The sequence below is a fragment of the Brassica oleracea genome, chromosome C7 (genome assembly GCF_000695525.1).
Source record: "Brassica oleracea var. oleracea cultivar TO1000 chromosome C7, BOL, whole genome shotgun sequence".
NCBI lineage: Eukaryota > Viridiplantae > Streptophyta > Magnoliopsida > Brassicales > Brassicaceae > Brassica > Brassica oleracea.
Window position 1 is genome coordinate 3,128,818 of NC_027754.1, and position 15,484 is coordinate 3,144,301.

Consider the following 15,484-nt stretch of genomic DNA (forward strand, 5'->3'; position numbering starts at 1 on the left):
AATTTTGACTATTTGTATATATTTTCAATTATTTTGGACAATTTTGAACTACCTTATGTATTTTGGATATTTTTTGGATATTAAATCTGAAAATAATTAATATATTTAAGTTTGTAATTCTGACTCGGATTTATTCCGATATGCAAAATATTCTGGTTCAGGTTGGACCGAGTCCAATTTTTTAGATACCAAAATTTTGAACCCATTCAGATCTTGAACCACTTTCGCTTTGGGTTTGGTTGTTTTTTCGATCAAATTCGGTTCGGTTCTTCAGATTCAATTTTTTTTTGCCCATCCCAATATATTAGGAAAATAAATTAGTTGACTTTACGCCAAAAATATGGTAGTTGAGATTATTTATTGCTTTTTTAATTTGGTTTAATGTTGAATGGAAGCCCAATATTATCGAAATTATTTGAGTGCATCTTTTTTATTTTGTTATTTTGTATTTTAATTTAATTTCATAAAAGTCTATTTTAATTAAACTAAAAGACTAATTAATTCTGGACCAATATAATTTAAATAAATTGGCTCTTTTAGTTTTAGCTCCATTATATATACAATATGTTTTAAATATAGCCCAATAATTATCTCTATGATTTCTGATTTTAATTAACCAAATATTATAAGTGTTATAACTAACTGGATATAAAATAAATTACGATCTATATAAATGAAAAACTTATCAAATCCAAACTATGAAAATGTGTTTTTTATCAGCATATATGTATTAATATACATAAACCATCCAAATTGTATGTTTTATACATAATTATATTTAAAATGGTAAGTTTTGTAACAAATACCAAATAACAAATGATTTATTTAACATTACATTTTAGTTGTTTGAATATCAATAACACATGTCATTAACAAATACAGTTTACAAATAATTAAAACATATGAAAACCATAATTATGAAACATAAAAAGTAAAAAATAGCGTGGGTCAAAGTCTAATTTTCTAATATTAAATTAGTAGCTTTTCTATTATTTTACGTAGCTATATATTTAGTTTTTAACTTTATATTGAAGATCGTGTAAATTCACCCTATTCTTTTCACACTAAGACAATAGATAAGAAGTCTTGGTTTGCTAAAAAAAAGACAATAGATAAGAAGTCATATATTTTATATGAATAGATTTCCATAATAAAATGCTATCATCACGCCATGTGAAATCAACAACTCTTTTATTAATACTGATGATACAATTGCGACAAAACATATAATAATTGTCATTCCATATCTAAAGGTGTGTAACAAAGACAACACAGTCCAAACGGGGCAGCCATCATCCACATGATCCCTTTCGACAATGCCTCTACCTCACGACCAGAGTCTTTAATATAAAAACAAAGAAATATTTTTTTCCTCATGTTAGTGTTACAATAAAAATGTAAAGGTTTAAGATTTAAGATACCGTTGATGATAAGGATTTATGGAGCTGCAAGTTTTCTTCTCTCTTGGGTCAGTGACAAAGAAGAAAACAAACAACCCAATCATGGTACTTAATGTTGCACTCAGTAGATAGGCGCAGCGCCAGCCAGAGATTCCAGAGATAACATGACCAGCCATGATCGTTGGCATGACGGTTCCACCTATGCCTCCAACCGTACCAATAAGATTCCATAAACCAAAACCAAAACCTCTTGAACTATCTTTAAAGCTATCCGCAATAATCGACTGAAGCACCGGATAAACAATTGCATGTTCAACCCCATTCACTGCAGCACCAAGGTAACCTAATCCAATAATCAGTATATAACCATTTAACTATTCTAATATTTTTGTATCGGAAATGTTGTTTAAAATTTCCATAATATATTTAAGAACTAGTATGACAAACAAAATAAAGTTCTAATTAGATAGCCAACAAGTCGTACTTAGTTGCTGAAAGATAAAAATGTTGACACAATATATTCACTTGATAGAAAAACTTTTCCGTAAATGTTAATTTTTTCGTTTTATGTTTCATTTAAAGTTATGTGCTTTACTCTATAATTTATTTTAGTTAAAGACATTTTTTGTCTTAATTTTTTTTGACAAAAAACGTCCAAAATGCTTTTGTCTTTACTTTGGTATTTGATATTTGTTTTTCCTTTTTTTTATGACATGCTATTAAAGTTAAAGGCCACATACAGTTGAAAGTCTATAAATCAATACTCGATAAATTAATAAACACGGTAAATTAATAAATTTTTTCGATCCCTAGTTGAACCGATTCAAAATATGACACAAATCAATAAAATAATAAGATAATATTTTTAAAAAATATCTTATGTAAATATTTGGTCCCAAAAAATCATAAATTAATAATTTAAATAAGTATAAACAAAAATTGTATTGTTTATCTTTATATTCACAATAAAATTCTTCTCTGTTTTAACACTTTAATATATTTTGATAACATTTAGTAAATTATATTTAAAACAAAATTTAAATTGAACATATTTCATATACACCTAATAATATAATAAAAGACTCAGTTTCTTAAGATTTAATTAATGAATATACAGTAAAATCTAAAAAATAAAATCTTATAAATAATAACTCTAAAAATTAATAAAATACCAAAGTCCCAAGATTATTTATTTATAGATTTTGTACTGTAAATTATTTTCTTGATCTTTTCCCGATATAAAGTTAACTAAAAGTAAAACAGTTACTTTTTGTTAAATTAATCTGAACTTTGGTGCAAAAGTTTAGACTGTAATAGGGAAAAATCTAAACCTGAATGAAGTAGCGGCTGACTCCAGTTCCAACTGTTGATATGACCCAACAGAAACTACCGAATGCAAAAACCGCATGACGGTAATAACTGATGGCAAGTAAACCGGCTAAAGGCGAAGCGACTCCTTGAAATATATTTCTAATAAACGAGAGGAATCCAATATCAGAAAGATTCGCATGGAATGCTTCCCTTAGTTCTTTAGCAGTTGAAGGAATAAGTTTTTCGTCTGCACGTTGCATAATTGTCGCTAAGTTGTTGATGATAAGAGAAATCGAGATCCCAAAGATGGTCCCTGTTCTATGATCAATCGATCAACATACACAAAACAAAAACATTGGTACACATTGTAATAAAACTATGAAGAAATGAGAAGCATGTGTGGGTTATTTCTTGACACTTTTAGTTTTGAGTCTAAGTTGACAAAAAAAATATCAACTGAAAATAAAAAAGCAAACACTAGTAAAGTGAGTATACTCTTAATAATCGAAGAAGATGAATATGAAAAGGGTATTATTAAGAATAACTAAATAATGCTTACTTCATTTCCATGGTTTAGTATGAAGCCGACTGGTGCATAGAAACGAATACTTACTTCTCACTAGATTGGAGGTAATTTTTGTAAGAAAACAATATTTTCAAAGTAAATGATATTGAAAATTATAAGAAGGGGTTCGCATTATTTATAGTTGGAATTTTCTGATTATAACTCATAATTGCATGTGCAAAAAATAAATAATACTAATAGTCTAAACGGAAGAAAAACATTGGAAAGCAAATAAATAGAAATTATGATTCTTTTATCTTACTACTTATCTTTATGTCATGAACTGCAATCATAATTAAACAGAAAAATACAAAATTAGAGGGAGAAGATCTAGTAGGATTTGAATTTAGACTGTAGAAAACACCTGACTGTGGTACAAGAAATCTTAGTTCATTAATTATTTTGTTTTGCTGAAATAAAATCATATTTACAGATTTTTGTTTTGTCTTTATATATTAAAGAGCAATTTAGGTGAACATACAAAAATAGTGGTAATTAGGTAATCGGTTAGTTTTCAAAAGTATATGCGTCACTGAGCATAAAGGGTTGCAAAATTACATAACACTCCACTACAACTTGGGTTTTGCAAAACTACAGAACACTCCACTAAAAATAATTCATGGAAATAGTACAATTTACTTCATATTTTTAGCATATTTTATGTACTCCAACATGAAAACCATAATTTTTTGTCATCTGAAACCATTATCACATTACACAAATAAAAATGGCTGGAGAAAAATACTTGGGTTGTGATTTTAATATGGGGAATTAGGGGCAATGTCCATAATATATCAACAATTAAAAATATGCACATAACAACGTTTAGGCTACGATAAATATATGTTATTGGAAACTTGGACTATAATGTCCTTGACTGCGTGTGAAAAAGATAGGATATATTTGTCTCTTGTTCCATGAAATTGATAGAAGAGATTTTGAGCAGCAATTAGAGAACAAAGAAGAGGTACATCTGAGAGTTAAAGTTGTGGAGTGTTCGAAGAAATTGGAGAATCACCTTCGGTTATTACAATAGAGATCATAGTTCACGACGGCGCGACTTCCGAAAAACGAGCTGAATCTCGGTACATCCAGTGTGATTGAAAAGAATTCGGGGGTCAAGCAACAATTTCACTAACAGTGAGATTAACATGTAAATCAATATCTTTAAGAACACGAAGAATACTGCGATAGATTGAATTGGGGAAGATGAACAGTAACTGGTGTCATTTGTTTCATCTATATTATTAAAACTGAAGTACTTTTTGGTATTGTTTGGAAACATGGATAGCAGTATAAATGAGAATTGTTTGGAAACATAAATAACAATATAAAAAAGTATATTTTTTTTAGTAATTTTATTAATATAATTACATTAATTGTCTTTCCATATTTCACTCAGTGTAACAATTTCATTAATTATATTACCTTAACAATACATCACATCATTAATTACATTACCATAATCATAATCTATATTGTTAAAATTGAATTATCTTTTGGTGCTGTTTGGAAACATGGATAGCAGTATAAATGAGAATTGTTTGGAAACATAAATAGCAATATAAAAAAGTATATTGTTTTTTAGTAATTTTATTAATATAATTACATTAATTATCTTTTCATATTTCGCTCAGTGTAACAATTTCATTAACTATATTGTCTTAACAATACATCACATTATTAATTATATTTCCATAAAATTAATAGTCCAAATTTTTGTTTATTAATTAATCAACATTAATTTTGTCTCAATTATAAAGTCAAAAATATAAAATAACTGAGTTTTGCATATGGTTAATTGTTCGGTTTAGTAGTTTCAATCGGTGAAAAATACGTAGCAAAAAACATAATTAAAATACATGTTTTGTGAATAAAATAATAATTTAAATCAAAATAATAAAAATATATTACATTTCTTGTCACTTAATTTTTCACTCCATATAATTATTTTACTAAATAAAAAACTCTTTCTATTTCACATAATTTAGCCAAACACATAGAAAGAGTCATTTTATTATTTTATAAAATGAGTTAGGCATGAACATTGGCTATCCATTTAGGTATGGGTTGTTCTTTTCGGGTATCGTTTTGTTTTTGAAGTTGGGCTCCGCTTAAATATTATAAATTTATGTGTGGATTTTGAGTTGAGTTCTTCTGGATCTGGATGAGTTCGGCACTGATGTATAGGAACCTAAAAATATTTAAATAACAAATATATCTGAGACGGGTTCAGATATTTGTACCAAAAATAACTATATTACTCGATCCAGTCTAGGTCTTTTGAATACAATTAGTTATATTACGACATATCTAAAATATATAACACTAATTATAAAAAATAAATATCAATGTATAAAAATTTAAGAACTAATACCTGCGCGGGTGTCCGGGTTAGTCTCTAGTACTATTTTTAAATTAGAGTATAGTATGATACACTTTTCATCCATCTCTTTTGCAAATTGTATCTCCTTCTCTGCCTTCTGATTCTTCTCATTCACTACTCCATCAGTTCCATTGTTTTGTCCTCCAACACCGTCGCCACTCATCACCACCCCAGAATCAGATGTTTGGTTGCACTGGAGAAGAACAATGCTCTTTGTTAGTATGTCCTATTCCATAGTGTTGTAACAAATAGAATAGAATGCAGATTCATGGTAATATTAAAAGTTATACTAGTAAGGCGAAAGTTTACAGTACTTCATCTCTTCACATTTACATGTTTCTTGCATGCAGAATATGGAAAAGATTGATATTTTTAAATTATTTTTTCAGATCTTTCTAGTGGCATGGTTTGGTGCATATGTTGTGTATATTGGTGTTATATCTTTCATATTTTCTTTTGGTTCTGCACACAAAAAATCAGTATGTACACCTTTAAAATATATCATAGTACTATTTTATGTTATTGTCATAGTATAGTATGTCATCCCTCTTCTTCCTTTTTCTTTTCTCATCATAATCGTTATCTTTTCATTCCCTACATCTCCCCCCCCCCCCTTCATTTCTTTTTCTACATCCCCCCCCCCCCCTCTTCATTTCTTTTTCTTGTGTTGACTATTGCAGTTGATAACGAGAGATTGTAATATCTTTTGGTCTTTATTGTGTTCCATGGGTTAGGTGTTTCTCTTTTGCTCGGGTTAACTAGTGCAGTTGATAATAGAAGATTGTATTATGTGTAGTATAAGTTTTTATATATCCCACATATTCACCACATTTGGTGTTCTTTCTATATGCCACTTTGCTTATACTACCATACTTTGTCGGAATCATGTATAGTATAGTCACGTAATGGATGAAACGCAACAACGTAATTGATGAAACCCACTCTCATAACTAATTAAATCATGTGTGCGATTATAATATATGGTATGTAGTATAGTATGACAGATTTAGTTTTGGAGTGTCAACATCATGCGCACGCGCCTAAAAGGAGATTTCGGTCACGTTTATGTGTAAATGTCCCATCCCTCCCGTATTAATGTAGCATGGACATATTCTTCATTCTTTTGTCTCTTATGAATATTCAGCAAATTTACCGTTTAATATCGTAGCTAATATGATGTGTTTGATTTTATAATAAAAGACCAAGACTTGTCCAATTTATATGGGCTTAGTAAATACAAATTGTTTGGGGTTCTTAATAAAAGAAAAATTTGTTGGTCCTAATTGAAAGAATTAAGTGGCCCTGATCCGTTTTTTAAATATTGTCGGTAATAGACAAAACAAATTACAGAAGATAATGGAGTAATACCACCAAAAACATGGTTTCTGAGTAAGAAAAAAAAAGAAGGAAACCAAAGATTGAAGTACAAATCAAGGAAATAATACAGGTTAGATATATGATTTGCCTGCAATCTAGACACGGGAATTTTTACTTTTTGTCTTCGAAAGTTTTCTCAACCTGTAACTATCCATTTATGAGGTTATTCAAGTATTGTTCAGATATGGAGTTGCTAAAGATATCAACAAAAGAAACAATTCACCTCATGTTAGGTATAATATTATATGTTTTAACATATGGATTTAAAGACAACTATTTTGAAACCTACTTGTGAATCCATCAAGACCATTTCAATATTTTCTCCACCAGAAATTGAATATTGTTTTCGAAGACGAATACTCTTTACATTGATCTTCCGCATGGATTTGAAAGGCTTTAAATCAGAAATCTTATCAAAAGCTGCCATTGTGAACAATAATGGTTCTGTAGGTAACATAAAATTTAGGTTTGTAACTTGAAATACTATCATGGATACGATATAGCAATGGTTTATATAGTATAACTATAGCAGATAATAAATGAGTAATATATCGTAGTTATTGCGTGTTTCTTTACTTTATTTGTACAAATGTAGCAGAATATTTAAAATATGATTCACTTGAATATATATTTGATAATTTTGAGTAAGTTACTCGGTCCAGAATAAAAAAACAAAATATTTCTTTATTAATTTATTAAATATTTCGTTTCTATACATATTCTTTCATTGAACTACACGAAATAAGGGATTTAAATTCGGAATCAACTAATAATTTCACATATAGAAACTATAATTAATATTTTGCATATTTCCATAACCATATGAAATTGTTTGTGCATCATGAAATCCCATATATTTTATATAAATGCACTTTCATATAGAGCAAGTTATATGTTATTCACAACAACTTTTAAAATTTTCAAAATGAGAATATTTTCGTAAGTTTAAAATTGGTAGAACTATATATAACATGTCCAAAAATGAAAGATATGAAAAACCTTGTATTAATGACCGTGTCACATTCTCATTTTGGATGTGATAAAAAAATATGGTTTAGAATTATGGTTAACTTAATTTTTCAATCCAAGACTCGAATTTAAAATCGGTACGGTTCAAAAATCAGCAACTGAAGAACATGTAATTCAAAACAAATATACTAACATAGCTGCTTAGTAGGCCTCCGTTAATAAGCTTCTAAAAATTTTAAAAACCAAAAACTTGTTGATCATTATCCCATGGGGTGATAATTTATCAAGTTATGAATGATTCCAAACTGTGTTTCACCAAAATATAAAAATATTTGGAGGTGAGAAGATGGGGTTCTATGCTCAGAATTATTCAGTTTAGAGGGAATGATAAAAGAAAACGAAATTATATATACGACCACGGCTTGTATATGACATATGTGAGCCATATTAATGGTTTTTATTTTTACATAAGGTAAATGGCTATAATATTATTTGAGAAGTCAGTTTCTTATGTGTCGCGCTCACGTTAATTCTCACAATGGCTTATTGCATTGTTAACCTTAATGAATTAATACTATTTTTTAATTGCCATTATCAAATTTCTATTTTAGTTTTTATGAATATTTTGTTTTTTAAATAAAAAGGGAAAATATCTATAAACTATTTTTATCTTTGCTTTTAATATATATGTATATATATATAATCATATCAATATCATAAAGAAATTTAGTATAAAAAAAAATAGTATCAAAAAGGAAATATCTTAAAAGTAAAAATACATAGCGATTTGTTATATTTAAAAAATGAAATTTGACAATAAGAAATTTCATTTTATATAAATCTCAATTTAATAAGCTATATTTTACTAATTTCCATTACTAATATTATCTATTTATATTTTCGTTTTTCTTAATATTTTTTATAAAATCATATATCATATAGGAATTTAGTATCAAAAATAATCTTAAAACAAAAATATAGTGATTTTTGATATTTAAAACATGTGATTTTTTAAAAAAAATGAGTTTCCTTTTATACAAATCTCACTTTCATAAAAATTTCTGGATACTTTTTGTTTAAGAACGTTTTTCTACGATTGTTAGTAACGTTAGTTAAATATTTTTCATTTATATTATAATAATTGTTTTCATAAGAAAAAGTCAATTTAATTACTAATCAGTATTTACTTTAATACACTAGAGAAAATTATTTTCTCTTGATTATAAATTTTCTAAAATAATATTTATTTTTGGATAGTTATTCAATCTCTTGTTTTTAAAAAAAATCTATCACAATTTCATATAATTTTTCTTTTCATAATTATAGATTCTCAAGCCTAATACTACGTGAATGTTTCAATATTTGAAAAAATAAACAAGTAATTATCTCAAATCCAATTCCATTAGCAAATTGTTTTCCTATGAATGTGGTATTTAATAAAAGTAATTAGGTTACTATTAAGTTCTAAAACTATAATGATCGACGTGGTTTTAAAAGATTTCAACACTTCAAATTTTTCTCATAAATTTAAGCCAAAACAAAATATATAAATTATTAAATACATATTTAGAAATTTGAAAAAATAAAATTAATTATATAGAATCTGATTTAGTATAATTAAAATTCAATTGAAAAATATATACAACTCAACATACCAAAAATAACCTAACCGATCCAAATTATTATACTCAATATCAAATATTTAATTAAGATAACAAAATAACGTAATTTAAAACAATATTATATTTTTCTTTCTAATATATAAACTACAAAATAAGTTAAACTTATCAATAAATAGAAATAAAAAGTTAACCAATTACAATGATTTTATTATTTTGTAAATGTTGTATCCGTGCATGAGCACGGAAAAATCACCTAGTGCTACTGTAAATATTGTAACCATAATACTATGATACTGTTATTTTGATGAGAACGTAAAAAATCACGCCAATTATACGTTTAGATGCTAATGACATCCCCTATATATTAATTGAGAAACATTACAACTTCTTTTTGTAGTCACGTGTCATCACTATGATGATTCTTAGAATCGTAAGAGAAATAGGTTGGTCCATCTAATTAGATAATAAGCTTTATATTAAACTAACCATAAATTCATTATTAATGTTTTTTATTATTTCCTTAAATAAAAGTTACGAAATTTTTTAATCTGTCTAAAGGATATATGACAATTAATGATTTTGAATAATAAAGATTTGATAAAAATTAATGTATCTTCTATCATATTTGTTTAAAAAATAAATTAAAAAACCACATTAACCATATAATAAAAATTTACATTTTTCTATATGTTATATTTTGAATTTTTAAAAACGAATATAAATTACGAAAACTGTTACAAGATACAAATGATTATAAAATAATATAAGCAAAATTTAATTTAATTAAATATTAATATTAAAAGATACATATATATATCGTTTTAAATTAAACTATATATCATATAAAATACATAAATATTTTAATTCGAAATTTACTTTGAACAATTTCTTTTGATAAAAACTTTGAACAAACATTGACAACTTAATTTTTTTAAAAATTAAAAATTACTAAAACTTTTAATCCACAATGAAATTTTTGTTATAGGTAATTTAAAGTTTTTGCTATAAAATATACAAATGATAAAAAAACATATGAGCAAAAAGCATCATTTAATAGACATTAATATTAAAAATATACTATATACGTTATTTAAATTTAATTATATATCGTATCAAATAGAAAAAAAAATTGTTTGGATTCATAAAATATATATGTTCGCACCGATTTAGTTACTGAATTTTTAGTTATTCAACATATATTTATTATTTCATAATATGTAAAAAACATATAGTATCTAAAATAATTTATATCTAATGTTCATCCCACGCAAGGTGCGGATCTTAACCTAGTGTCTCTGTATATATGTTCTAAAAAAAGTCTCTATATATACACTCAACGTCTGTTCATTATTTTGTTTTATTTAAAAAGATAATTCCATCTACAATAAAAATAATTCATTGTTTGTTTTATTTTATTTAGAAAGATAATTCCATCTATAATAAGGATAATTCAATAAACAACTATGGATAAGGAACTACAGTATTAGAAATCTTTGTCTTACATAGTTGACCGTGTAATAATTATCAAGTTGTCCATTGGGTAGAATTACAACAAAGGTTTGATTGGGTAATGCAGGATCTATCTATGTGTTCCGTTATAATGAAGTCATATTATATATACATACTAGTGTTCTGTCCCGTACTACGATACGGGTAAAAATTTCCTTAAATTTTATATCAGAATTAAGATGTATCTAGCGTACTTAGTGTTCCATCCCGTACTACTACTACTTACGGGTAAAGAATTCCTTAAAACATAAGATATAGTGAGATCAATGCTTGTGGGAGAAATGCAACTTAAAGCTAGTTTGTAATAACAAACCGAGTCATAATTATGAAAAAAAGAAGATAGAACTGTAAAGTTTGCAGAATCTATTACCTTCTCTATTGGACGGAATTTCTTTTTGCTGCGTAGTGCCTACAAAAAAGTTGGACATAACTGAATTTCTAATATTTCCTCATTTGCAAATGGTGTTCTTATTTTCATGTCTTTCTCTTTTGAAGCAATAAGCTTTGTAAAGCCCTTTTAAAAAGAATTGAAAAAAACTTTAAAAGAACAGTGTATTTAAGTGACATATTCTATCTGAATCACGCTAAAAGAATCAACTGATACAGATTTGTGCAGAATAAAAAAAATGAACACGAATATAGTAGTCACAACCCTCTATTGATTTTTGTTGATGCTAAGAAAATCTGGGGAAAAATTTGATGAAGAATATGAAACATGGAGAAGAAGGAAGAGAAAAGATTGTTCAACAAAAAAAAGGGGAAGAGAAAAGCAATAATAAAAAAGATGAAGCTGTTAGATTTTGTGCCATGATATGGGAGTTACGTGAAAGTGATCGTGGGGATTTGAGAAATTTTAGGAATCTAAAAACTAAAAAGTCTAAGAAACAAAAAGTAAGTTCTTTTTTGTTAAAACTATTCCTGTCACAATTCTTTAATTTTCCTATTGGCTCCGATTTTTCCCAATGTCATCCGTTCTAGTTTGATTCGTCATGTGTGTAAGTTAGATAAAAATATGTAAAAAACTGTTTAAAGTTGTGAAAGTTAATTTTGAACGTGTGATAAGATCATTTGAAAAAATATAGGAGAATTTGGAACTGCAAAAAAAGAATGGATTGACGTGAATATTTTTTTTCAATTTGTTTTATTTATTATATTTTTTAAAACATTACTTACGTGGCAGAATTTGATTGGTGAAGCAACTTGCGCTTTAGTATATAAAGGATATTTTTGTTTAAAACTTTATAAATGATTTTTTTTATTATATATGTTATTTGGAAAATTTTAAAAAGGAAACTAAATAAAAAATTCAATAATAATATTTAAATGTAATATTGTTAATTCATTAACAAAATATCTGTTGAAAAGTAAACTTGATTTGGATCATATTATTGGGCTAACAAGTCACTAATCATGTTTAGCCCAACCCAAATTCTGGAAAAGTCTTCCACCTCCATAAGATAAAAATCTAGATATTTTGGTAGAATTATCTAGAATTAGAATTATAATATTTGAGATATTTTGTACTTTGGAGGCTATAAATACATTCACTCCCATTTCATTTTGTATCATCAAGAAGTATCCAAGTTTGTAAGAATCATCTAAGTAATAAGAATCCTCTTCTAAGTTATAAAAGCTTTCTTCTTCACAAAATTTTTTTCTCTTCAAACACTTAAACACTTTCTCCATCTCTACAAAGTTTTTCATTCCAACAAAGTGGTATCAGAGCTACAAGCTCCTTTTGAAGATGGCAAACAATGGTATTCCCTTCCAAGTTCCATTGCTCACTAAGAGCAACTATGACAATTGGAGTCTTAGGATGATGGCTATCTTAGGAGCACATGATGTGTGGGAGATAGTTGAGAAAGGCTTCAATGAACCGGAAAATGATGGTGGTTTATCTCAAACACAAAAGGATGGTTTGAGAGATTCAAGAAAGAGAGACAAGAAGGCTCTCTGTCTAATCTATCAAGGATTAGATGAAGACACATTTGAGAAGGTTACCGAAGCAAGGACGTCCAAAGAAGCATGGGAGAAGCTTCGGAGATCTTACAAGGGAGCGGAACAAGTTAAGAAGGTACGACTTCAAACTCTAAGAGGAGAATTTGAAGCATTACAAATGAAGGAACGAGAACTCATCTCAGATTACTTCTCAAGTCTTGACAGTTGCTAATAACCTAAAAAGAAATGGTGAGAAGTTAGATGAGGTAAGAATCATGGAGAAAGTTCTTAGATCATTGGATTCAAAGTTCGAGCATGTCGTCACCGTAATTGAAGAGACAAAGGACTTGGAGACTATGAAGATGGAGCAACTTCTTGGATCACTACACGCTTATGAAGAAAAGAAGAAGAAGAAAGAAGATATTGTGGAGCAAGTTCTCAAGATGAGAATTGATCAAAAGGAAGAAGCTGGCCGAAATCATCCGAGACGTGGTGGTGGTCATCTTCGAGGACGAGGTCGTGGTGTAAATGGATGAGGTTAGAGACCATATGAAGACAACTTCAACCAAAGAGGAGAGAATTCATCAAGAGGTCGTGGAAGAGGAAACCCAAAATCAAGGTCCGATAAATCAAGCATTAAATGCTATAGTTGCGGAAAGTTTGGACATTATGCTTAAGAATGTTTGTCCTAAACATTCAAAATGACATTGCACGATGTCTCAAGGTGTGCTACAAGGAGGAATATTAGCTTTGGCATCTTCGATTCGGACATCTCAACTCTGGAGGCTTAGAGCTACTTTACAAGAAAGAAATGGTGAAAGGATTACCTTGCATCAATCATCCAAATCAAGTGTGTGAAGGTTGCTTACTTGGAAAGCAATTCAAGATGAGTTTTCCAAAGGAGTCGGAGACAAGAGCAAGAAAGCGACTAGAACTCATACATACAGATGTATGTGGCCCAATCAAACCAACTTCACTTGGTAAGAGTAAATACTTCCTTCTCTTTATTGATGACTTTTCAAGAAAAACATGGGTTTACTTTTTGAATCAAAAATCAGAAGTGTTTGAAAATTTCAAAAAGTTCAAAGCCCATGTTGAGAAGGAAAGTGGTCTTAAGATCAAGTCCATGAGATCAGATCGAGGAGGAGAATTCATGTCCAAGGAGTTTCTGAAGTATTTTGAAGATAATGGCATTCGAAGACAGTTGACGGTGCCAAGAACCCCTCAACAAAATGGAGTAGCGGAAAGAAAGAATAGGACAATACTTGAGATGGCAAGAAGCATGCTCAAGAGTAAGAAGCTACCAAAGGAGTTGTGGGCAGAAGCAGTTGCTTGTGCGGTTTATATATCAAACCGTTCTCCAACAAAGAGTGTTTTAGAAAAAACACCACAAGAAGCTTGGAGCGGAAGGAAGCCTGGAGTCTCACACCTAAGAGTCTTTGGAAGCATTGCTCACGCTCATGTTCCAGACGAGAAGTGGAGCAAACTAGATGATAAAAGTGAGAAGTACATCTTCATTGGGTATGACGCTAACTCCAAAGGCTACAAGCTCTACAATCCTGAAACAAAGAAGACAATCATTAGTCGGAATGTCATCTTTGATGAAGAAGGAGAATGGGATTGGAGATCAAATAATGAAGACTACAACTTCTTTCCATCCTTTGAAGAAGAGAATGTGGAGCAACCGAGAGAAGAGCCAGCTACACCACCAACTTCACCAACAACAAGTTCTCAAGGAGATGAAAGATCAAGTGAAAGGACTCCACGTTTTAGAAGTGTACAAGACATCTACGAGGTAACCGAAAATCAAGACAATCTTACTCTATTTTGTCTATTTGCGGATTGCGAGCCTATGAAATTTGAAGAAGCTCAAGAAAAGAAGTCATGGAGAAGTGCAATGGATGATGAAATCAAGTCGATTCAAAAGAATGATACATGGGAGTTAGCTTCACTTCCAAATGGACACAAGGCAATTGGTGTGAAGTGGGTGTACAAGGCAAAGAAGAACTTTAAAGGAGAAGTTGAAAGGTACAAGGCAAGATTGGTGGCAAAAGGCTATAGTCAAAGAGCCGGGATCGACTATGATGAGGTATTTGCTCCAGTTGCTCGCTTAGAAACGGTTAGATTAATCATTTCATTGGCAGCCCAAAAGAGTTGGAGGATACATCAAATGGATGTCAAATCAGCCTTCTTAAATGGAGACCTTGAGGAAGAAGTCTACATTGAGTAACCACAAGACTACATAGTCAAAGGAGAAGAAGACAAAGTCTTAAGGCTAAAGAAGGCGCTTTATGGATTAAAGCAAGCACCAAGAGCATGGAACACTCGGATTGATAAGTACTTCAAGGAGAAAGGCTTCATCAAATGTCCATATGAGGATGCACTTTATATCAAAACTCAAAACAAG

General features: G+C 29.1%; 2 pseudogenes; one reads left to right on the plus strand and one right to left on the minus strand.

Moving 5' to 3' along the window:
* Window positions 1-1,405: 1,405 nt before the first annotated feature.
* LOC106302375 lies at window positions 1,406-3,281 on the minus strand (annotated as a pseudogene).
* Window positions 3,282-7,419: 4,138 nt separating this feature from the next.
* LOC106302376 lies at window positions 7,420-13,754 on the plus strand (annotated as a pseudogene).
* Window positions 13,755-15,484: the final 1,730 nt, after the last annotated feature.